Source organism: Pan paniscus, chromosome Y (assembly GCF_029289425.2).
Source record: "Pan paniscus chromosome Y, NHGRI_mPanPan1-v2.0_pri, whole genome shotgun sequence".
In the NCBI taxonomy this organism is placed as follows: domain Eukaryota; kingdom Metazoa; phylum Chordata; class Mammalia; order Primates; family Hominidae; genus Pan; species Pan paniscus.
The window spans coordinates 10,252,214-10,277,959 of NC_073273.2; the positions used below are offsets into that span (position 1 = coordinate 10,252,214).

A 25,746-nucleotide genomic window follows, 5' to 3' on the forward strand; every position below is an offset into this window, starting at 1 on the left:
CATGCTGTTTTGATTACTGTAGTCTTGTAGTATAGTTTGAAGTCAGATAGTGTGATGCCCCCAGCTTTGTTCTTCTGGCTTAGGATTGACTTGGTGATGCGGGCTCTTTTTAGCTTCCGTATGAAATTTAAAGTAGTTTTTTTCCAATTCTGTGAAGAAAGTCATTGGTAGTTAGATGGGGATGGCATTAAATCTATAAATTACCTTGGGCTGTGTGGCCATTTTCACGGTATTGATTCTTCCTGCTCATGAGCACGGAATGTTCTTCCATTTGTATCCTCTTTTATTTTATTGAGCAGTGGTTTGTAGTTCTCCTTGAAGAGGTCCTTCACATCCCTTGTAAGTTGGATTCCTAGGTATTTTATTCTCTTTGAAGCAATTGTGAATGGGAGTTCACTCATGATTTGGCTGTCTGTTATTGGTGTATAAGAATGCTTGTGATTTTTGCATATTGATTTTGTGTCCTGAGACTTTGGTGAAGTTGCTTATCTGCTTGAGGAGATTTTGGGCTGAGACGATGGGGTTTTCTAAATATACAATCATGTCATCTGCAAACAGGGACAATTTGACTTCGTCTTTTCTTAATTGAATACCCTTTATTTCCTTCTCCTGCCTAACTGCCCTGGCCAGAACTAATTGCCCTGGCCAGAATATTGGTCTTCTCACAAAGTCCCATATTTCTTGGAGGTTTTGTTCATTTCTTGTTATTCTTTTTTCTCTAAACTTCTCTTCTCGCTTCATTTCATTCATTTCGTCTTCCATCACTGATACCCTTTCTTCCAGTTGATCGCATCGGCTACTGAGTCTTCTGCATTCGTCACGTAGCTCTCGTGCCTTGGTTTTAGCTTCATCAGGTCCTTTAAGCACTTCTCTGCATTGGTTATTCTAGTTATCCATTCGTCTAATTTTTTTTCAAAGCTTTTAACTTCTTTTCCATTGGTTCGAATTTCCTCCTGTAGCTCGGAGGAGTTTGAATATCTGAAGCCTTCTTCTCGCAACTCGCCAATGTTATTCTTTGTCCAGCTTTGTTCCATTGCTGGTGAGTAGCTGTGTTCCTTTGGAGGAGGAGAGGCACTCTGATTTTTAGGGTTTCCAGTTTTTCTGCTCTGTTTTATTCCCATCTTTGTGGTTTTATCTACCATTGTTCTTTGATGATGGTGATGTACAGATGGGTTTTTGGTGTGGATGTCCTTTCTGTTTGTTAGTTTTCCTTCTAACAGACAGGACCCTTAGCTGCAGGTCTGTTGGAGTTTGCTAGAGGTCCACTCCCTGTTTGCCTGGGTTTCAGCAGCCTTGGTTGCATGACAGAGGATATTGGTGAACTGCAAATGCTGCTGCCTGATCGTTCCTCTGGCAATTTTGTCTCAGAGGAGTACCATGTGAGGCCATGTGAGGCGTCAGTCCACCCCTACGTGGGGGTGCCTCCGAGTTAGGCTACTCGGGGGTCAGGGACCCACTTGAGGAGGCAGTCTGCCTGTTCTCAGATCTCGAGCTGCATGCTGGGAGAACCACCACTCTCTTCAAAGCTTTCAGGGAGGGACATTTAAATCTGCAGACATTACTGCTGTCTTTTTGTTTGTCTGTGCCCTGCCCCCAGAGGTGGAGCCTTCAGAGGCAGGCAGGCCTCCTTGAGCTGTTGTGGTGGGCTCCACCCAGTTGGAGCTTCCCAGCAGCTTTGTTTACCTAATCAAACAACTAACTCCGCAATGGCGGGCGCCCCTCCCCCAGGGTTGCTGCCGCCTTGCAGTTTGATCTCAGACTGCTGTGCTAGCAATGAGCAAGACTCCATGGGCATAGGACCCTCTGAGCCAGGTGTGGGATATAATCTTCTGGTGTGCCATTTTTTAAGCACATTGGAAAAGGGCAGTATTAGAGTGGGAGTGACCCGATTTTCCAGGTGCTGGCTGTCACCCCTTTCTTTGACTAGGAAAGGGAATTCCCTGACCCCTTGTGCTTCCCGGGTGAGGCGATGCCTTGCGATGCCTCGGGTCGTGCGTGGTGCTCTGCACCCACTGTCCTGCACCTACTGTCTGGCACTCCCCAGTGAGATGAAACTGGTACCTCAGTTGGAAATGCAGAAATCACCCGTCTTCTGCATCACTCATGCTGGGAGCTGTAGACCAGAGCTGTTCCTATTCAGCCATCTATCACCTCTGCTAGAGTTTTGTCATTTACTTTTTATGCCCCCAAATCCACGTTGACTGTATCCACTTCAGAACTACTATTATTTCTCTCCTCATGCCTAGAATGTTCTCCCTGATTCTGCCTGCAACCGCTACCTATTTTTAAAAATCCAACTAAGTTGTCCCCCTCCTCGATTATTTCCCACAAAAACCTACACGTTCTCCACATCCTAAGAAGTCCTGTCACTCACATTGCCTCTTGAAGTGTTTGTTTTTCACAGCCAGTGATCAAAACTCATTGTACACTTCTTCAATGCTGTGTACAAAGCTGACACTGATCAAATTTTGTCCTCACAGGACTTGGATACTTTATCAGGCTTATTTTCCCAACCTACAACTCTGGACTCGGGTAGATTCCTCACTGCTCCCAAGAAGGTCCTGGATTTTTGTTTGTTTGTTTGTTTGTTTGTTTTCATTCCTTTGCTCACTTTTCACCTCCCTGCAGTGCTCTTCTTTGAGCCCCCCCACCTAAATCCTATGCATCAAAGCCCTGAGGAGTTACACTTTTTCTCAGAGATGATCTGGATCACTTCCATCTTCAACCACCTCTCCTTTAAACTCTTTACTCAGTTTATAATATTACCTTAGCTCTTGTTCAGTTCTCTGGCCGTAACTTTTTCATTATTGCTTCTGAGAGGTTTGGCTCATTTTCTTTTTAGTTACATATAAGCATTATGAGGTCAGTCTCACCTTTCCTCACAACACACAATGGTGGCTATTAAAAAACATTTCACTCTGTGGATCTCAACCCTGAGCCATCTTGCTTCCAAGAGGACATCTGGCAATGTCTGGAGACATTTATGGTTGTCTTGCTTGGGGGAGAAGTTGCTATTGACAACATAAAGACTGAGGATACAGCTAAATCTACAATGCACAGGACAGCCTCCCAAAACAAAGAATCTGCTGGCTCCAAAAGGCAAAAGTGGCTCTATTATGAAACCCTGAGTCAGCTGAATGACCCTGTTAACTGTGAAAGCAAAGCCCCCAAGAGAGCAGACACTCGCAGGTGGAAGTGTGCTCAGTGCATGGATGAGCCTGTTGGGGCATGGCAGATCTGATCTGGCTACCCTAGGGAGGAGTGGAGGTACAGCACCAGCCTGTGCTGTCATGTAGGGCCAGCAGTGTCCCACAGGGTCTCAAAATACCTGTTTCGACTCACTCCATCCCCCTACCTGCAGCCAGAGGTCAAGGAGGGAAAGGCATTCTCAGTCCCGCTGAGGAGACCTGCACTCCTGCTGCTTCAGCCCAGTTCACGGGGGGCAGTTATTTGGATACCCTGGATATGCTCTGGCGAGATGTGGGTGGAGCTTCTGTCGGGCGCTAGGCAACCAAGTGCATGCACCATGTATCTTCAGAACAGGAAGACTGTACTTTGTAGGTCTCCAGGAGGGGCAGGATGGGATATGAGGGCTGTAATCTCGCGGTCCTGCCTCATTACTTTCCATCCCTAGTCTTTGAGTCCCAGCCCTCCAGCCACCTTTGAGTTGTGCCTAGGTCACGGTCCTCGTCCATGCCTCAGAACGGCGAAGAGAGGAGGCTTGCATGTTTGATAGAAAACCTACTTGGGATTGTGAGAGTGAGAGTGTTCAGCACGCTTGTTCCTCACCTGGGACACAGGCAGGGTTTTGAGGACGGAGATTCCCCCTCATCTTGGACCTGCATCCTGTCCTGTGCACTCAACTGTGGCCATGGCGGGGCGAAGGAGGCGGCCTGGGAAGAAGCTGATGATGGGAGGAAGCTGGCGCCTACTGACTCAGGAATACACAACTGCCCCTCGTCGGGGACAGGTAGAAATGAAGTCTTGTTGATGTTCCATAATACCTCTTTCCCTGCTAGGCCACTCAGGGTGTCCCCAGAGACCAGTGATCTTTTTTCCTTCCTTCACCTTTCCTCTATCCCCCAGGTAACCTGTAATCATTTTGTCTTCTAGTCCAACTTGCTCCTCATGTCTGACGTGTTGAGTCAAGATGAGCTGCGAGAAAAGCTACACCAAACGTTGAAGGATCGGGGTGTACTGGGCACACTCAAGTATCGGATTTAGGTTTATCTGTTCCATAACTTTTAAAAGTGTAACCTGTAACAAGTAGTTCACATTTAAATTCATCCAATGTTTGGGTTTCAAAACTCTACCCTGAAATATTACAGCCTCTTTGAATCCATTGAGAAAATGTTGCATTTGAATCGACTTTAAGGAGAATGTTCAAATAATTAATTGAACCCACAATAAGATAGGAGCAGAAAGCATTTATATAATGAACATGTTTTAGTAAGATTAGGCCTGTTTTATAAATCTGGCTTACAGGTTGCTAAACTGACAAGTGGGTTTGTAATAAATTAGGATGAGGAACATTAACACCATATAGAAAACACTAATGTGCTGTTTTAATAGTCTGGGAATGAACAGCTTCATCTTTAAACTATATTGATATGCCTGACTATTTAATTTGAGCAGCAAATATCTGTAGGTATGCTTTATGTTTGGATTAACAGCTAGGAATAACATTAACTCAACGTGTTTTCATTGCAATATGTATTTCAAAAGCATATTTTACATTCAAAATATTTAGATATATCTTGTATATATGTCCTTTTTAAATTTAAATTATATGGTGTGAGCATTTCTCTGTTTCCTTAAAAGTTTCTTGAAATCCTCATCTTTAGTGGTAACAGATTTATCTTTGGAAATTTTTGTAACACACGAGCAGTCCCTTGCTGAATATTTTGGTTATATTTTCCAACAGTCCACAGAGGTGCGAAGAAATGGCAGAATTTTTTCTTATACTTCATATCCCAAGCGTAAGCTACTGAAATGGGCTTCTAGGGAGTGAAGTGAAGAGTCTGCAAATGGGTCTGGCTAATCATCAGTTTCACTAGGAAGCTGAGGAAATAAACATTTTTCTAGAACACACTGGCCTTCTTGTCTCAGGGCATGAGACTTCTGCAGGGGAAGGTTCCTAACTTCTGGCCATGGATCTAGCAACATTATGGAAATAAAAGGAAGTTTTCCAATGAATATAACACATCTGTGTATATCTCTACTGAGAAAATCCTACTGAAGTTTTTTTTTAACTTGTCTGACTTCCCTCCTTCCTTCCTTCTTTCCTTCCTTCCTTCCTTCCTTCCTGCTTTCTTTTCTTTCTTCCTTCCTTTCTTCCTTTCTCCTTTCCTCCCTTTCTCCCTCCCTCCCTTTATTTCTTCCTCCATTCTGTTCTTATTTTTTTCCTTTGTTTCTTCCTTCCTCCATTGCAGGACACAAATTCAAAACCAGCTAATCTATGAGTAGATGCACCCTGAATTGAATGGAGCATTGCAACCTCCGTTCATTTCAGTGCAAGGGAACTCCCTCTTACTAGCAGCCTCTAACTCTTCAGTGGCCGATCACTAACAAAGATGTGGCTATGAGTCTTCACTTTCTGTTTTCTTTCCAGAAATTGGTTTAGCAAAAGAAAATGTAATGAATTTCCTTTTCTGTTTTGAACTTTTTATTAACAGTTTTTACTTGGCAGACTCTAACATGCTGCATTATAGCTAACTGCTTTTAAACTAGTCTGTTTCTCATTCCTCTTTGAATTTACATTGTACCTGCACATAATACATTTGCTATATAACAAGTGGGTGCTAAATTTGGAATTAATTTCTTGGTATCCCATTTAGTCTTTTGTAAAATTGTGATCTACAATCTCTACAGCTTTAAGAGCTAAAACTGATTTATCTATTTTCCATGTTATTTAATAAGACTTTGCCAATCTGCTGAATGTTTGCTCTGAGCTTGGCACTGCGATAAACACATGACAGATGTTTAGAGTGTTACAGATGAGGAACCAGACTGTGGAGAGGTGAATCAAGTAACTTAAGTGATGTAATTCTTAAAAATCTGTAAAGTTTCCTAATAATAAAGACACTCTCGTTTTATTTTTTAGTACATTTCTAATTATTTGAACTATATTTCTCCACCATTATTGTTGAACAGTCATCCCAGTTTATTACTTTGAAGGTAGATGCAGCAAAGTTTCCCTGTGAATATGTGTGTGTGTTGTTGGGGGGTGGTGTTTGTAGACTTTGTTTTTTAGAGCAGTTTTTAGTTCACAGCCAGGTAGATGGAGAAGTACAAAGAATTCCTATACACCCAGTGCTCCTACACATGCACAGTCTTTCCCACTGTCAACATCTTTCATCAAGGTGGTACATTTTCTGCAATTGATAAACCTACCTTGACATGTCATTATTCCCAGTCTATCGTTTACATTAAATTTCACTCTCGGTGGTGTGTGTATGTCTTTATTTTCTTTATGTTGTCATAGTTACCTAAAGATTTCATATTCCAAATTTTAAGGACACAAGAAGCTTGGTATTGTAATTATTTTCTTTGAGATGGAGTATCACTCTGTTGCTCAGGCTGGAGTGTAGTGGCATGATCTCGGGGTGCAAACTTTGCCTCCTGGGTTCAAGCAATTCTCCCACCTCAGCCGCTCAAGTAGCTGTAATTACAGGTGCTCACCCAGGTACCCAGCTAATTTTTGTATTTCTAGTAGAGGTGGGGTTTCACCATGCTGGCCAGGTTTGTCTTGAACTCCTGATCTCAAGTGATCCATTTGCCTCAGCCTCCAAAAGTGCAGGGATTACAAATGTGAGCCACAATGCCTGGGCTTAGTACAGTATTTGAATGAAAATTTTAAGCATGTTGAGTTTCCTCATAAGCAACCAAACTTTACTTATTGGTTTTATAAGTGTATTTATTTACCTATTTATTTTTTAGTAGTAGTGTCTCACTCTGTCACCAAGTCTGAAGGGCAGCGGTATAGTCTCAGCTTACTGCAATAACTGTCTGCTGGGTTCAAGCAATTATACTACTGCAGCCTTTCAAGCGGCTGGGAGTACAGGCACACATCACCACATTCTGCTATTTTTTTTTTTATATATATACTGGGTTTCTTATGGTGGGCAGTGTTGTTTTGAATTCTGAGCTCATGTCATCTGCCCGCTTAGCATGCCCAAGCGCTGTAATTACAACTGTGAGTCATTGTGCCTTGTCTGGAATTCATTTTTGATATATCTTTCTCTAATTTCATAATCACTCCATATTCTACTTATTGTGTAATTACCAGTTGTATAATTCTTATAACAGGAATTCATCCTGCTCAAACAACTTAATGGTTTCTCCTAATAGAAGATGCCAATGCTAAATGTTTTCTTTGAAGGAAATCCATTTGAAAACATATCAGTGTTCTCAGAGTAGACATAATTATTGATACATACTGTAGTAGAAACAGATATAAATAGCTGCCCAAAATGTCTGTTTGAGAGTATTTTAAGTGCATTTTAATCATGATTGTAAAGACAGTGAAAATTCAGTTTATTTAAATTTTAAACACTACTTTCAAAAAAATGTAATTGAATGACATTTGATGTAAAATACTTAGAGGTTAATTACATGATCAAGAAAGATATTTTATTATTTTGACCTCACTATGTTTTTGTAATGTATCTAACAGTGTAAGAAAGAGCTTCAATTTTGCTTTGTAATCTTATTTTTTTGAAGGATGTTTCTTAATCTCATATTCATAAATATATTATAATGTGTCATTTAAACACTGCTATAAGCATGTGTCTAAGTAGGAACTTTCAATTTTCTTAAGGTATTTACTATGCAGGATGGATTGCGCTCAATAAAAATCACCGTACTTCAGGTTTCTAGAAATCACTGGTAAGATTACTTAGTTTCTGTAATCTACTTTGGTTTGTTAATTATAACTGAATAGCATTATAAAGGGAAGAAATGATTTTAATAGGTCTCAGGATTTGATAAAGAAAACCAAAAATGTGGGAGTCTATGTATTTGTAAAGTATAGCAAGGTTTTTCTATGTAGTTTTCCTTATAAAAGAATGGAGCAAATTTTGAGGGAGAAGTGTAAGACATTTCATTGCATTTAAATTACATGTTTTTCCTTGCTCACCACATCTTAGTTTGTAAACAATAGTTCACCTGTTCTGCAGGTCATTATTCCCATATTTTCATTTTTGTAATAACTTTATATAGTCAAATAAGAAAACTTCAGACAGTATCAAGAGTCCTGCAGACACACTAAGAGATACTGTTTGTAAACATATCCGCTGTTGGCAAAATTTCTAAAAAAAAAACATTCAAAAACCTGCCTTTTAGGTCAGGTGTCTTTGTATACTAGGTATGCCTCTCAAATACAATTGATAGAGTATTAAATGTATTAATATGTCATTAATGAATAGAATATGTGTTTGGTAAAGTGTAATATAACTTTTGTTCTTAAATGTTTACGCAGACCTGATTAATTGCCTTAATTTTGGCCTTCATACAAAAGATTTATAAAGTTTGTAACTACTGTGGGTTTCACACCATTTGTTAGACTTGATAATGGGCTTTGTAGCATGAACATAAGCTGGCAACTTGCCTTTTTATCCTTAGTTATCCCTTAGGTCTTTTAAAATAATCTGTGAATTAGTAATGGTCCTTTTGTGTTGTTACCCCCTTGGGATTTTGTCTGTTACATGCATTTCTATAATCCCCACAGAGACATTTATTCATTCATCCATTCATTCAGAACTTAATCATTTGAGTATATACTTTCGCCAGCCATTGGGACTGTGTATTAATTTGCCAAGCTTCATTGTAATAATGTGAAGGAAGAAAGGAAGGCAGGAAAGAAGGAAGAAAGAAAGAAAAGAAAAGAAACTGTGGTAGCAGTTCTCATAGTTCTCACACTGTGACACCATCTTTTAATTTTTATGTAGTGAGATTGATAAATATTTCTCCTTATTGCTTCCAGGTTTCACATCATGCATGGGAAGGACTTTTTTCAGATTTACTCTTAAAAGCTATAACCAGACAAAGAGGCTCATTCCTGTGATTCCAGCACCTTGGGAGGCCCAGGTAGGAGGATCACCTGAGGCCATGAGTTTGAGATCAGCTTGGGCAGGCAGCATAGGAAGACCCTGTCTACACAAATACTAATACTAATACTAATAATAAATAAATAAATTAGCTCAGCGTGGTAGATGGTGGTAAATGCCTGAGCATTTTCAACATATAGAAAAGTTGAAACAATTGTAGTCAACATTTACATACCTACTACCTAGATTTCACAATTACATTTGTATTATACATACTTCATCATTTTTGTCTGTCCATCTATTCATTTATCTTGCTTTTTTTTTTTTTTTGTATTTCAAAGTAAATTGCAGACACTCATATTTTCCCCTAACTATACTCTACTTTTGAGCTAGAAGTCTGGCCTCTTACACACCTGACCATGCTTCTGTGTCCTAATTTGACCTGTTACTTTTTAATAGCTGACAACCTTCAGCTTATTGGTGATCAATTGGCAGATGCTTATCCTAAGCATATAAAGTTTGAGTCTTTAGAAATAAAGCTAAATGAAGATAAGAGAGAAATAGAAAAGCAACTTCTGGCAGAAATGTGTCAAAAGGTAATCTTTATCTTGTTACAGTTAATAAGGCATGTTTTTGTTTGCCATCTAAAGATTTAATCTTAGATATACTAAAAAATACCTGGAATTTTTAATAAAAAATAGGGTACTTCACTGTTTTGCATATCAATTTTTTTCTGATGAGATTTGTTTATTCCTTTTGATTCAGTCCTACAAATACAGCAAATGGTATAAAATGATAGATTAAATAAATATAACACATTTGGACAGAACATTAATGTGGAGACTAGCTGTGGAGGGAGAATCTGTTACTGCACTTATATTATAATGATTGGAACTTTTATATTTGTAATCAATTCACAATTGAAGTTTTTTATGAAAGTTATAATAGAGTGTGAGAAGGAATTAGCTATGTTCTGAAATGATTTTGAGAAAGCTTGTCAAGCAGAATCTGAAAACTTTATTCTTTGGAAAAAGAGTATCCTTGAGAGACATCAAAAGCACCAAGAGGTGGTATTTACAAATATTTTACTGGGTAGCTATTTCCTACAGCTATTACTGGATTGACTCAAGGAATGAGATGTTACAATTGATGGAACAAGGTCCCAGAAGAGCAGTAGGGACTGTGGCCAAGATTGAAAATAAAAGAATGATGGGCCTTGAAAAGGATGCAGATTTGCATCCTTTGAGTCTTCTGGAAATGCAAGATTTGCAGAGGTGATCAGCCAAGTTGGAATTATGAGAAACGCACTCTAAAAAACTTCATCTTCTCAGGCCAATTAAGGAGACAGATGAAAGGTTTCAGGAGCAGCTTGGAGGTGCAGAGTAGCTCATGTGGGTAATGTATGAACAGCTCTTTAAAGCAGAGCAGACTGATTACCTGTACTGAAGGCCCAGCTGTGTTTGGAGTAACCCTGGAAGTGAGAGAGACAAAACCACATGTTTGTAGGCAAGTTTTCTGTTCTACCTCTGGGGAGGAATTTTAAGGGTCTCTCTTGCTGTCCCTTTCAGTGAGGGTGGAAAGATGGAGATGCTTGGGAAGTGGAGATTTGCAGAACATAATTCAATGTCCTTGAGAAAGGCAGCCTATCTCATGAAGATTCCCTGGATCTCCTGTGTAGTGATGGTAAGCAGAGGAGAGGGCAGGTGGCTGGTAACCTAGGGGGAAAGGGAGGGTTGAGTGGTAGTTTCAGTGATAAAGAACTAGATCTGGAGAGACTGGCAAGTGGAAGAATAAAGATGGTCCAGGAGTGTAGAATTGCAGAATGAGGTTTCAGGTAGAGAGTGGAAGTCAAAGGTACTGTGCTGCCATTGGATGGAGCCATGGAAATGAGCAAGAGTAAAGATCCCTGGAGTGAAGGAGTCACCAGGGCCCCAAGGGTCATCCATGTGGCCATTTGATCTCATCACCAGGAAAGTAACTTGAAAGGAGATGAAGGGGATGAGGAGTGACAGGGAGTTTGTGTTGGCAAGTTGGGTTGGATCTACTCCTTTAAGAAATTGTATTCCTTTTCCATGTGTATGTCTTAGACCACACAGGATTCACAGCAGTATTTCAAACATACATCTAAAACTGCTGCTGCCAGATGTTAAAAGTAGGAAGTCTTCCCCCTAGTGCCCACTCTTGCTTGGAGCTTCTCAATGAGACATAGTTGTTTAATGCTAAGGGCACTCACTCTAAAATTTTCCACAGCATTTCTGGAAATGCAGCTTGCTTCAGTTATAAAATTGAATGTGGATGCACAGATCTTAGAGATGATTAGATTGTGTTTAGACTAATAACTTCATCTTCAAGATAGGTGACTGACTAAGTTTCTGTTTATGCAACCGTGAATATCTGAAGACTTTGAGGAAGATTGTCATTCTCATAAAAACCACCATGCCTGTATTTCCCCACCTGGAATATCAATCCTGTCTCTGTCTGATAAAACCATAGTGTCATTCAAGGCCCAGCTTTGGTGTCACCCCTGAGATGCCTTCCCTGACTCCCACTGAGCAACTCATTTAGGCCTTATTCCTGTCTGCAGTCTTTATTTACCTCAGTTGTAAAATTATCCTATCTTAGCGTGATTGTTTCTCCCTGACTATACTGTGAGGTCTTCAGAGATGAGGACTACATCGGTCTACATTTTTATATCAAGTTCCTAGTATGCTGCTTGATATATGATAGAGAGTAAATTCTTACTCTGTGAAGACATAAGTGTAATGTTGGCTCATTCATTTATAAGTTCATGTGAGCTTACTAACTCTGAATCACAATGATTCATGAACATTTAAATGACTCAGAAACATTCAGGCAGCACCACCACTAAAATCCATGGGGATTTTATTCCTTTGGAGTTTTATTTCTGAATGTACATTTTGTTTATTTATTTTCCTGAAGAACTTCCCAAATTTTAGTTAAGGGGGCTAGGTCTGGTGGCTCGTGCTTATAGTTTTAGCACTTTGAGAGGCTGAGATGGGGATCTCATTTGAGCTCAGAGGTTCAACACCAGTCTGGGCAGCATGGCACCACCCCATCTCTACAGAAAAATTAGGGGAACTTGGTGATGTGTGTTTGTAGTCTCAGCTACTCAGAAGACTGAGGTAGGATGATGACTTGAGTCTGGGAGGCAGAGGTTGCATTTATCCAAAATCACAACACTGCACTCAAGCCTGAGCAACAGAGCAGAACCGAGTCTCAAAACAAAAATTACCTAAAATTACCTAAGGGACTGAGATATGTTAATTAAGTAGCATAAATTACACGGGGATGTTAACAATATATGGAAATGTACTTTAACAGAAATTGGGAGAGTAAATGTAAATACATGTGCCACTGGAATAGCTAGTTGAGGAATACATTGAATTGGATTTTTTTTTGAGATGCAGTTTTAATCTTTTGCCCAGGCTGGAGTGCAATGGTACTACCTCAACTCACTGAAACCTCTGCCTCCCAGGTTGAAGTGATTCTCCTACCTCCGCTTTCCAGTTAGCTGGGATTAAAGGTGCCGACCACCTTACCCAGTTATTTTTTGTAATTTTTGTAGAGATGTGGTTTCACCATATAGGGAAAGGCTGGTCTCAAGCTTTTGACCTCAGGTGATCAGCCTGTTTTGGCCTCACAAAGGGCTAGGATTACAGCAGTGAATCACCATGTCCAGCTGAGTAGGAATCACTTGAAGGGGAAATTGTATTTTTAATTTCTGTACTTTGTTTTTTGGAATTTAGTTAGAAGTATATTTATTTCAATTTGTTCTGCTTCCATTAACTTTCTTGCTAAAACTTAATACCTTTTTTTTTTTGTTTGTTTGTTTGTTTGTTTTTTTGAGAAATAGTCTTGCTCTGTCACCCAGGCTGGAGTACAGTGGTGTGATCTCGGCTCATTGCAAATTCTGCCTGTCAATTTCAAGCAATTTCCTGCCTCAACCTCCTGAGTAGCTGGAATTACAGGTGCCTGCCACCACGCCCAGGTAACTTTTGTATTTGCAGTAGAGATGGGGTTTTACCACCTTGGCCGGTGTGATCTTCATCTCCTGACCTCGTGACCTATCTGCCTCTGCCTCAGTCTCCCAAAATGCTGGGATTACAAGCATGAGCCACAACAATCGGCCAGGATTACAAGCATGAGCCACAACAATCGGCCAAAATTAATGCTTTTTTTACAGATTGAAACAAGAAAATTTATGCTCAAAGCCTTGTTTTACTAAGAGATATAGATTTGTTAAGAGGAAAAAAGGCAAAGCTGAAGCAGAGAGTTGAAGCTTTTGAATTATGCATATGCACGTTTATCTTGAATCTTCGGAATGATGAGATTAAAAAGAATTACTAAATATATGTCTAAATATTGTAATGTTTACTGACAAGTAGAATTCTTTTTTATAAAGGTGATCTCACCCAGCATTAGAAGTTGCACATTAACAGAAACAAATATTAGGTCTGTGCTTTTGAAATATTAAACGTTAACATGAAATGCTATCACTAGGCTACAGTAACACCAAATAGAAAATTTGGAGAAGCTGTATGGCACTTGAACAGATCATACATTTTAAAGTTAACTTCAGACCTTCAGTTCTGATATTTTTGTGTGTTTATGTATTGTAACCGAATTCCAAATATCCAGGCCTGAAGCTTTTACCTGCTCTGTGCTCAAAAAAGGAAGTATTGTGGTTTGACTTGTACTGGATGAAACTATTTCTCAATGCTATTCACTTTTTCTGTGTGCTCAGAAATGTTTCATCCTTCATATATTACCTGGGTTTGACAGAAAGCTCACCTGTGTATAGTTTGCACAGGAAGTTTTCCTTTCCATTGGGAATATTCTGTTAATTGACACCCATAGATATTTTAGGGCTTTTAGCTCATTAAAGAATTTGTCCCCATCTTATTTAACGTTGTTTTCTCACTTCTATAGGTTTGATTTTTTATTTCAGCCCACTGTGTATCTTACTCTCTTTTTGGCAGTAATGAAAAGGTAAATTAAACGAGAGAGAGAGAGAGACGAAAAAAAGAGAAACATTTGGGCAAGGAGTGTGTGTCACTTTTTTTAACCTCCATTTTCTCTACTCCTTTTCCCTTCTCTCAGCATATATACACAATCAATGTAGTTTACCTCTCCATGGCGTTCCAGATTACCAGAAGAGGGAGCTAATACCTGGAGCTTTTAACTGCTCTTAGACTAGTTAGTGTTTTGCAGTACTTCTCAGGATGGCTGGATCTCATCTCCTGTGAATCCACCTCCCTGGCTGGGGAGTTGGTGTAATGGGTGATTTGAAGTCTCACTATGAAGATCATTCTATTCTTAAGTATTTGGAAGCCCTGAATGACCCATCTATCTGTTGCCCTCTCTTTTGGTACTTGATCAATATTCAATCAATCGTTTTTTTTGGTTTGTTTCATAGGGATTTTTTGTTGGTGTTTTTTGGTTTTAAGAGACAGGGTCTTGCTATGTTGTCCAGGCTGGTCATGTAGCAGTTTTAGTCTGTTGAACTAAAAAGGTGTCACGTGATGTTTTTTCCTAAATTTGTTAACTCAGCTATTATAGTTTATTTACTTTATGTTTTTTGCTAATTTCAGAACCCAGGAACTCCAGGAAGAAAAACATAAAAGCATGACTGAGGACTTAGGAGATGGGAGCAGAATACAAAGTGTCTTGAGGAAACCTATGACTGAAACCTAAAAAACGTACTTCTAAAGTAATTGTTTGGCACATTTGAAGAAGTAATATGTTTAAATTACATTTGTAGAAATATAACAAAAGCCGAGGAAGTAGTCTATGATTAATCTTTTATGCAAACTTTAGTGTTAAAAATACATATGTTTATCAACAGCCAATATATTCTTGCATTTGAGTTAGGGTAGCTTTTAAAAGATAAGGTGTAGAAAAGCACATCCTCTGTTCTTCTTACTCATGGCTTCTTGAATATTTATCAAGGGCTGTGATTTGCTTTAAATTTCAGGGCACGTTGCGACTTGCTCAGGTTGCATAATTAATAAGCTGTAGTTTGAATTATAATAACTTTTAGTTTCCTTTTTCTCTACCACACTCATACCGCCACAAAGATGGGGATATCTAACAATGCATAAATTATACTTAGTGGTCAGATTGTTTGTCAGTGAACGTGTGTCTTGTATTCCTTCATGATTCTGCAAAGTCATGATCACAAGAAAAGAGCTAAAATTAACTATGTGGGACAAAGATTGATAGGGAAAGCAAAATATGGACAACTGTCGTTAATTTGGCTTTGCTTTACTCTCACCTTGTGTATAAGTGAGTAATACGTCAGTTGTAAGACATTATGCCCATGTGGTAACTTTTCAGTGGGTTTGAAAGCATCTGACACATACAAAATCCTCAGTTAATATTTGCTGTTAATGTGTCCGGAAGAAATGACTCAACTCACGTGCTCTGGGCATTTATTTATTTAGCCTGTTTTTAATTGCCTTCCTCATAATTTATCATCAATATTCCATTACACAGAACTTGCAAAGGTTTCTTGAGGTTATTCTATAAACAAATTCTATTTTTAAAATATAGAGCAGTTATTTATAGATTCTGAATTCCCAATATATTCTCAATATATTTTCATAAATCTATAGTTGTCGAGAAGTTGGCAGAAGCTTATTGCCTCTGGTACATATTACTTCTAACCACGAGAAACTTTATTTTTCGTGATGAAAATGAAGTATTTTATCCAATTTTTTGGTCGGTTTCTATATTAAAATAGCTGACATGAAGTTTCTGTAATTTTTTTAATAATACATTTATTAGTAGTTTTTAGTAATTTTTAGTTTTACATTTAGTAATTTTTAGTAATACATTTATTAAAGTATGTTAATTTTATATAGCTATGGAGCTAGTGAACTGTTTGGTACCATTGTGACAGCTTCCATGGCCTGCATGGTGTATTTCTGGCTTTGGGAGTTCTCATATGACTTTGGCAAGCTTGGAGTTTGAGGACTGTTCACAACGGGAATGTTTCTTCATCCTTTTGGAATCAAAAGTCAACTTGTAAAAGCTGAGAAACAAAAGTAAAAATGTGAAAATGTGCCTTTGGATATTGCTAATTCAGATGTAATGCTTTTAGCACCTGGTTCCCCGGACTGGGCTTTGTCCCTGGGCCCAAAATCCTTACGTTTGTTTGGGCTGTGCAGATAGTACAGGTGGGTTGAAAGTGACTGTCTAATTATCATTTGGGATTGAGTCTGTTGTGTGCTGTGTAAATTTAACTGTCTTCCCTGTTCTTTGGGCCAGTTGAGACCAACTGGAAAGGAATGCTTTCAGTAACCTTATGAAAACACAACCCTGCATTTTGTATGATTGTGCTTTATAACACCAAGGCAGGGTTTTGTTGGACATTTTATGTTTGAAAGTCATATCCCTGGCTTTAGCACTGAGGGACTTTGAAGTCCCACAATGTCATATTCAGCACCCTCAGCTGTATCTGTACCATAGATAAGGTCCTGCATTGATAAGCATCTTTCTGGAAAGACAACTGTAAAACTTATATTTACTCGTTCTGATACTCAGATATCAACTTCAACTAACGGATGACCACATCATTAGAACTAGTCGAGTGATTGAAGAGGAAAGGAAGAATAAAGGTATTGTTTGGGTGGGGCAAGAAGCCGTAGTTTTCAGTTTTGATATAAGGTATTAGCTTCCCTAGTTGAGTCTGTTTTATATTAAAAAATAGCTTATGCTTGTCTATAGTACACTTTTGGTGTAATATTAACTATGTAAAATTTAAAAAATGAATTGTCTTCCCTCCTTTTGAGAAACCATTATTTTTAATATTTTATATAAACAGAACGCCCAGAGATTTTTTTCTGGATATTTTATTAAACTTTATTTCAACATATTTTGATAAATCTGCAATTATCAAGAAGCTAGCAGCAACTTATTGCCTCTGGTGCCTATTACTTTTAGCCATGAGATATGTTCTTTTTCACTTATGGAAAAATTTTAACTTCTCTGTTTCCTATGACATAGCTTCTTATTTTGTTGCCGTCTAATATATTTTTTTATTTATAATATTTTTACTTTACATATAACCTCCTGAATTCTTGTGTATATTGCCCTTGAGACTGGAAGATGAGTAATGTCTCAATCTTCAGATATTTTATATTTCAATATATTTTTAGGAAATTGCCTGTAATGAGAAGTGAAGTTTTGGTGGAATATTCAAATAGATTCTTGGGAGTATACCAAAGTAGTTATTTGATGTTGTCCAGACACCCAGTGTGTGGCTTCCCCTTTTACTACTATCTTGTGGAGACTAACCCTTCTTTTATAAATTAGTACCATCATCTATGTAACAAATTTTGCCTTGATATTATATCTACATAGATTCAAGTTAGATAAAATGAAAATGACAAAGTAATACCTACATTACAATAACAACATTGTCTTTTACAATATAGTAACAGACAGATCTTCTTCTTCAAGGAACTTAAAACCTCTCTGGTTAGCAGGTGTAGATGGTGGAATTTCACCACATAGATGACAGTTATAGCTTCACATCACCTGTTAGCTAACAGGGCTTATTTCTTACTTGCCTGTGAAAATATTGTTCCCTACACAGGCTATTTCATATTATAAAATAATGGTCATTAGGTCTGACATACTGGCCATAAATATGAAATAGCTTTTGTATTCACAAGGAAAACATTATGATGTTTAAAGGGCTATTTCTTTCAGGAAAAGCTGTTTACTTGCAAGAGGAGCTCACAGTTAGTAATCCAAAAAAGGAGGAACTCAATCAATCTGTAAGTTTTATGTAAGAACTCCAAGAATTTTTTAGCATATTTTTTGAAATAGATTTTAATGAATTTATAAAATTTTAGTCATGTATAATTTATCCAAAGTCTTTCTCTCGAGATGTTTAAACTGCCATTTCTACGGCAAAGAGGGGGATGACTAAAGTTAACTCAACAGTTCTTAATTTCAACCAACATCATATATGAAAGTGTAGACAGTGCTTTGGGTCTTAGAGTCCTCCTTGAATCCTATCTGTGGCCTAATTTCTTGTGTGCCTTTGGGCAGGTCCTTTGATTGCAGATTCCTCAGCTGTAAACTCTAGGATGTTTTCCACATTATAGGGTTGTTGAGGGAATTCAGTGAGTTAACGTATGAGCCTAGTTCATAGCAGGTGGCCAATATTATTATTGTTCTGTTTCTACATTAACCTGTTCTTTCCTTTCATCAGCAGCAGCTAAAATTTTTGACATTATAGTGTTATCTCACATATTAAAACTAAATGCAATGCATTTATCACCTGCCATTGCTTGTTTAATTTTCTGTTTATTTTTATGCTTGCTGTCTGAAGATGAAGCTGGAATTTTAGGCACTTAAAACATTTTTGCAAGTTGAACTTTTGTGAGAACTTTGTATGCCTTCTTATTCAAATATGACATACAGTATACTAAGAAAAGAAAAGCTCTACACAAAATGTTACTTTTTTTTTTTTTTTGAGACTGAGCCTCATTATGTCATTCAGTGTGGAGTGCACTAGTGTTATATCGGCTCACTACAATCATCACCTCCCAGGGTAAAGCAATTCTTGTGTCTCCACCTCCCGAGAAGCTCGGATTATAGCCATACCCCCCCACACCAAGAAAATTATATGTTTTGTTTTTGTTTTTGTTTTTTACTTTTTTACTTTTTAATTTTTTAAGATGGAGTCTCATTCTGTTGCCCAGGCTTGAGTGTAATGATGCAAACTGGGCTAACTGCTACCACTCCCTTTGTTTTCAAGTGATTTTTCCTGTTTCAACCTCCTGGATAGCGGGGATTACAGACACCTGCTACCATGCCTGGCTAATATTTATAGTTTTAGTAGAGATTGGGTTTCACCATGTTGGCTAGAGTGGTTTCAAATTTTTTACCTCAAGTGATCTGCCCATGAAGATCTCCCAGTGTGCTGGGATTACAGGCTTGAGCCAGTGTCCGGCTGTACTTTTAGTAGAGACCGGGTTTTTCCTTGTTGCCCAAGGTAGTCTGGAAATTCTGAGCTCAAGCTATCCTCTCATGTTGGCCTCCCAAAGTGCTGGAGTTACAGGAGGGAGCCACCATGCCTGGCCATTTTTACCTTACGTTTTCATATTTAAAACAAATCTATATTGCTATGATGAGTGACTGTTTTAAGTTCTTCAATGCCTATGCAAAATGGGGTTATAATCTTACTTAGAAGGACTTGCTTCATGGGATGTTGTCCATAAAACTTCCTCTGCCCCAACTGCAGGGCAGAAGACAATTTTGGTTACTGTAGTTTGCGTCTTATTGCAGAGATTCAGACATCGGTTCAGTGACCTCAGTTAAATTGTGACCCTATGCTAATAGGAGCCTGCCAGCTTTTACTTTTGCAGCACTGTAAAGTCATCATTCAAATGCAAATTTTCCTTGTTAACTTTCAGATTGAGTTAATGTCTGTCAAAGCACAGTCTTTGGCAATAACAAAACAAATATATTGTGAATGAAAGTGTTCAAGAGATAAGTGACTATTTACTACTTAAGGAAGAAAAACTGGAAGAGAATAAAAATAAAAACATGCATCTCTTAAACCATATGTCCACCTCCTGTGTTCAAGCAATTCTCCTGCCTCTGCCTCTCAAGTAGGTAAGACTACAGGAATTTACCCCCCCCGCCAAACACAGCTAATTTTTATATGCTTAATAGGGACAGGGTTTCACCATGTTGGCCAGGCTGGTCTCAATCTTTTGACCAAAATGTTCCACTAGTCTGGGCCTCACAAATAGCCAGGATTACAGACATGAGCCACTGTGCATGGCTTGCATGTATTAGTGATTCATACTAAGTCAGTATAAAACTATGTTTTATACTTGTAAAGGAGGCTTAAATTGGAAAGATTTATAAAATTATGATTTCTGGATTAAACTCTGCTAACCTGCCTCTAGGTGGTATCAAGGCATTTTTTTGCTCTCTGCCTGCTGATTGGGTTTGGCTAGTGGGGACACCAGCCTCCACATACAGTGGCCCTAGACTGGCTGCTTCATCTCAAGTCCCAGAGAGGTCATAGTGCCTGTGATGACATCTTTCAAGTGCTCTGAACCATCTCTGTCTCTCCAGTGCTGAGAATTTATCTCTCCCCTAATTCTCCATTCCCAAGGAGTACAAAGAGTATGGTCCTGTTACTATCCCAGGGAACTCCACCATCTTTTGTAGATACACTGAATAAGTCCCTCTTTATTAAAAAGTTCTTAGATGACTTTGACTGTGGGGACCATCTGCCTTCTGTCTGGATCCCAGCTGCTTCTTACAGATGCACAGATTATATTGGATCTCGAGTCTGTCACCAAAAGGTAGATCGGATAGCACCTTGTGTGTATGGTAGAGGACAGAAACAGGCTTTCAGGTTAATATGAGAGTTTGAAAGAGTTCTTTTTCTTTCTGTGCCATCATGCATTCCACAAGCAATGAATGAATTGTTGTTTTTCCTGCAGCAAATCAGTTGTCATGTTTTAAAAATGGTTTAGCCATTCCAACAAATATAGATGGGCCATGCTAACTCGTTGTAATTTTCAGTCACTTAAAGATATATGAGTTTGAGCATCTTTTTGTTTGCTTGCCATCTTTGTATTTTCATTGGAGAGCTCAGCTTTTTACACATTGTCAATTGGGTAGTCTGTTTTATTGTTGAGTTTCAAGATTTGGGTGTTTTCAGTGCAAGTTTTTACCCCGATCTGTATTTTGCAGATATTTATTTTCAGTCTGTTGCTTATCTTTCTATTTCCTGAACAAGATTTTACTCAGAGTATAAGCTTTTAATATGAGAAACCTTAAATTATTAATTTTTTTTACCATTGCTGATCGGCTTTGTTGTCATTTGTTAAAATTTATGACCAAATCCAAGATCACATACATTTATGTCTGTGCTTTCTTCTAGAATTTGCATAGTTTTACATTTCCAGTTAATGGCTCCTTCACCATTAAAAAAAAAAAAATGAGGGGGAATTGCTGGCAAGATTGCTGAATAAAAACAGCTCCAGATTGCAGCTCCCAGAGAGATCAATGCAGAAGGTGAGTGATTCCTGCATTTCCACCTGAGGTACACTGTTCATCTCACTGGGAATGGTTGGGCAGTGGGTGCAGTCCATGGAGTGTGAGATGAAGCAGGGTGGGGCATCACCTCACCGGGGAAGCCTGAGAAACCAAGGGCCCTAATCCAGATATGCGCTTCTCCCATGGTCTTCACAACCTACAGACCAGGATATTCCCTTTGGTGCCTACCCCATGAAGGCCATGGGTTTCAAGCACAAAACTGGGCCGCTGTTAGAGCAAACACTGAACTAGCTGAAAGAATTTTTTGTTTGTTTGTTTGTTTGTATTCATACCTTAATTGTGCCTGGAATGTTAAGGAGACAGAACTGTTCACTCCCCTGGAGAGAGGTGATGAGGCCAAGGAGCCAAGTGGTCTGGCTTGGGGAGTGACACCCCTTACAGAGGCAAACAAACTAAGGTTCACTGGCTTGAAATTCTCTCTGCCAGCACAGCAGCAGTCTGAGATCGACCTGAAATACTCGAGCTTGTCTAGGGGGAGGGTCATCCGCCATTGCTGAGCCTTGAGTAGGCCATTTTACCTTTGTAGTGTAAATAAAACCACAGGGAAGTTTGAATTGGTTGGAGCCAACTGCAGCTCAGCAAGGCTGATGTGGCTAGGCTGCCAGATTTCTCCTCTCTGTGCAAGACATTTCTGAAAAAATGACAGAATCCCCAGTCAGGGGCTTATAAATAAAACCCCTGTCTCCCTGGGACAGAACATCTGGGGGAAGGGGCAGCCATGGATGCAGCATCACAGACTTCAACATAACTGCCTGATGGCTGTGAAGAGAGCAGCAGACGTCCTATCACAGCGTTTGAGCTCTGCTAATGGTCAGACTGCCTTCTCAAGTGGATCCATGGCCTCTGTGTATCCTGACTGGGAGACACCTCATACAGGAGAGCACTGGCTGGAATCTGAAGGTGCCCCCTGGGGATGAAGCTTCCACAGAAAAGAACAGGCAGCAATCAATGAGACAGAAAATTAACAAGGATTTGCAGGACTTGAAATCAGCTGTGGACTAAGTAAACCTAATAGACATCTGCAGAACTATCCACCCCCAATCAACAGAATATACATTCTTCTCGGTGTCACATAACATGTATTCAAAAATTGACGACATAATTGGAAGTAAAACACTCCTCAACAAATGCCAAAGAATGCAAATTATAACAAAGAGCCTTCCAGACCATAGGGCCATCAAATTAGAACCCGGATTAAGAAACTCACTGAAAACCACACAACAACATAGAAATTGAACAACCTGTTCCTAAATCACTGATGAGTAAATAACAAAATAAGGCAGAAATAAAGATGTTCTTTGATACCAATGATAATGAAGACACAATGTATCACCATCTCTGGGACACATTTAAAGCAGTGTGTAGAGAAAAATTGAGAGCACTAAATGCCCACAAGATAAAGCAGGAAAGATCTAAAATAGACACGCTAACATCAAAATGAAAAGAAATAGTGAAGTACCAGCAAACCAATTCAAAAGCTAGCAGAAGACAAGAAATAACTAACTTCAGAGAAGAACTAAAGGAGATAGTTCAAAAAAAACTTTCAAAAATCAATAAATCCACATGCTGGTTTTCTGAGAATATCAACAAAATAGATAGACCACTAGCCAAAATAATAAAGAAGAAAAGAGAGAAAAATAAAATCGATGCAACAAAAAGTGATATAGGGAATATCACCACTGATCCCACAGAAATAGAAACTACCATCAGATAATACTATAAACAGCTCTCTGCAAATAAACTAGATAATCTAAAAGAAATGGATAAATGCTTTGACATATACACCCTCCCATGTCTACACCAGGAAGATGTTACATTCATGAATAGACCATTAACAAGTTCTGAAACTGAGGCAGTAACTGATAGCCTACCAGCCAAGAAAATCCAGTACCAGACAGATTCATAGCCGAATTCTACCAGAGATACAAAGAGGAACTGGTACCATTCCTTCTGATATTATTACAAACGATAAAAAAAGGAAATCCTCCTTAAATAATTTTATGAGGCCAGCATTATTCTGATGCTAAAACCTGGCAGAGGCTCAACAAAAAAGAAAATTTCAGGCCAATATCCCTCATGAACATTACTGTGAAAATCCTCAATAAAATACTGGCAAACTGAATCCAGCAGCACATCATAAAGCTTATCCACCACGATTATGTCAGCTTTATCCCTGGGATACAAGGCTAGTTCAACATATGCATATCAATAAATGTAACACATCACATAAACAGAACAAATGACAAAAACCACATGATTATCTTCATAGATGCAGAAAAGGCCTTCATCAAAATTCAACACCCCTTTATGTAAAATCTCTCAGTCAACTAGGTAAGGATGGAACGTATCTCAAAATAATAAGACCTACTTATGGCAAAGCCACCGCCAATATCATAGCGAATGGGCAAAAATTGGAAGCATTCCCATTGGAAACCTATACGATGCAAGGATACACTCTGTTTTCACTCTTATTCAAAATTGTATTGAAACTTCTGGCCAAGGCAATCAAGCAAGAGGAAGAAATAAAGGGTATTCAAATTGGAAGAGAGGAAGTCAAATTGTCTGTGTTTGCAGAGGTCATTATTATATACTTAAAAAACCCGCCATCTCAGCACAAAATCACCTTGAGCTGGTAAGCAACTTCAGATAAGCCTCAGGATTCAAAATCAATGTGCAAAAATCACAAGCATTCCTACGCACAATAACAGAGAGACAGTGAAATTATGGGTAAACTCCCATTCACAGTTGCTACTAAGTGAATAAAATACCTAGGAATACAACTTACAGGGGATGTGAAGAAACTATTCAAGGAGAACTTCAAACCAATGCTCAAGGAAATAATAGAGGGCATAAAGAAATGAAAAAACCTTCCATGCTCATGGATAGGAAGATCAATATTGTAAAAATGGCCATACTACCCAAAGTAATTTATAGATTCAATGCTATCCCCATCAAGCTACCAATCACTTTCTTCACAGAATTGGAAAAAAACCTTAAAATTCATATGGAACCAAAAAAGAGCCTGCACAGCCAAGACAATCTTAAGCAAGAAGAACAAAGCTGGAGGCATCACACTACCTGACTTCAAACGATGTTACAAGGCTATGGTAACCAAAACAGCACGGTACTTGTACCAAAAGAGATATATAGACCAATGGAACAGCACAGTGGCCTCAGAAATAATACAACACATCTACTACCATCTGATCTTTGACAAACCTGAAACAAGCAAGCAGTGGGGGAAATATTTTCCCTTTAATGAATGACGTTGAAAAAACTGGCTAGCTATTCAGAAAACTGAAACTGGACCACTTCCTTATACCTTATGCAGAAATGAACTCAAGATGGATTAAAGAGTTAAACATAAGGATTAAAACCATAAAATACCTAGAAGAAAACCTAGGCAATACCATTCAGGACATAGGCATGTGCAAAGTCTTCATGTTTAAACACCAAGAGCGATGGCAATAAAAGCCAAAATTGACAAATGGGATCTAATTAAACTAAAGAGCTTCTGCACAGCAAAATAAACTATCGACAATGTGAACAGACAACCTACAGAATGGGTGAAAAATCTTGCAATCTATCTATCTGAGACAAGGCTAATATCAGGAATCTACAGGGAACTTAAACAAGTTTACAAGAAATAAACAAACAACCTCATCAAACAGTGGGCAAAGGATACGAACAGACCCTCCTCAAAAGAAGACTTTGATGCCGCCAACAAACATATGAAAAAATGCTTATTAATTTATCACTCGTTATTAGAGAAATACAAATCCAAACCACAGTGAGATACCCTCTCAAACCAGTTAGAATGGCGATCATTAAAATACCAGAAAACTGCAGATGCTGCAGAAGATGTGGAGAAATAGAAATGCTTTTACAGTGTTGGTGGGATTGTTAATAATTTAACCCTTGTGGAAGACGAGGATCTAGAACAAGAAATACCGTTTGACCCAGCAATCCCCTTACTGCGCATATAACCAAAGGACTATAAATCATTCTACTATAAAGACATACATGCACACGTATATTTACCGCAGCACTATTCACAGTAGCAAATACTTGGAACCAACCCAAATGTGCATCAATAATAGACTGAATAAAGAAAAGGTGACACATATACACCACGGGATAGTGTGCAGCCATAAAAGTGGATGAGTTTGTGTCTTTTGCAGGGACATGAAAGAAGCTGGCAAACATCATTCTCAGCAATCTATCAGAAAAAAAGAAAACCAAACACCACATGTTCTCATTTTCAAGTGGGAGTTGAACAATGAGAACACATGGACACAGGGAGAAAAACATCACGTGGTGGCGGGTGGTGGGATAGTGCGGAGAAAACATTAGGAGAAATACCTAATGCAGGTGATGGGTTGATGGGTGCAGCAAACCACCATGGCATGGTAGTTTGCATTTCTCTAATGGCCAGTGATGACGAGCATTTTTCGTATGTTGGCTGCATAAATGTCTTCTTTGGAGAAGTGCGAACAGACACTTTCAAAGGACATACAGGCTGCCAATAAACTTATTTTTAAAAGCTCAGTATTATTGATTATTAAAGAAATGCAAATCAAAA

At 38.7% G+C, this 25,746-nt stretch overlaps 1 pseudogene; it reads left to right on the plus strand.

The window, feature by feature from the left end:
• The first annotated feature begins 9,120 nt into the window (after window positions 1–9,120).
• On the plus strand, window positions 9,121–22,081 carry LOC129395675 (centriole and centriolar satellite protein OFD1-like; annotated as a pseudogene).
• Window positions 22,082–25,746: the final 3,665 nt, after the last annotated feature.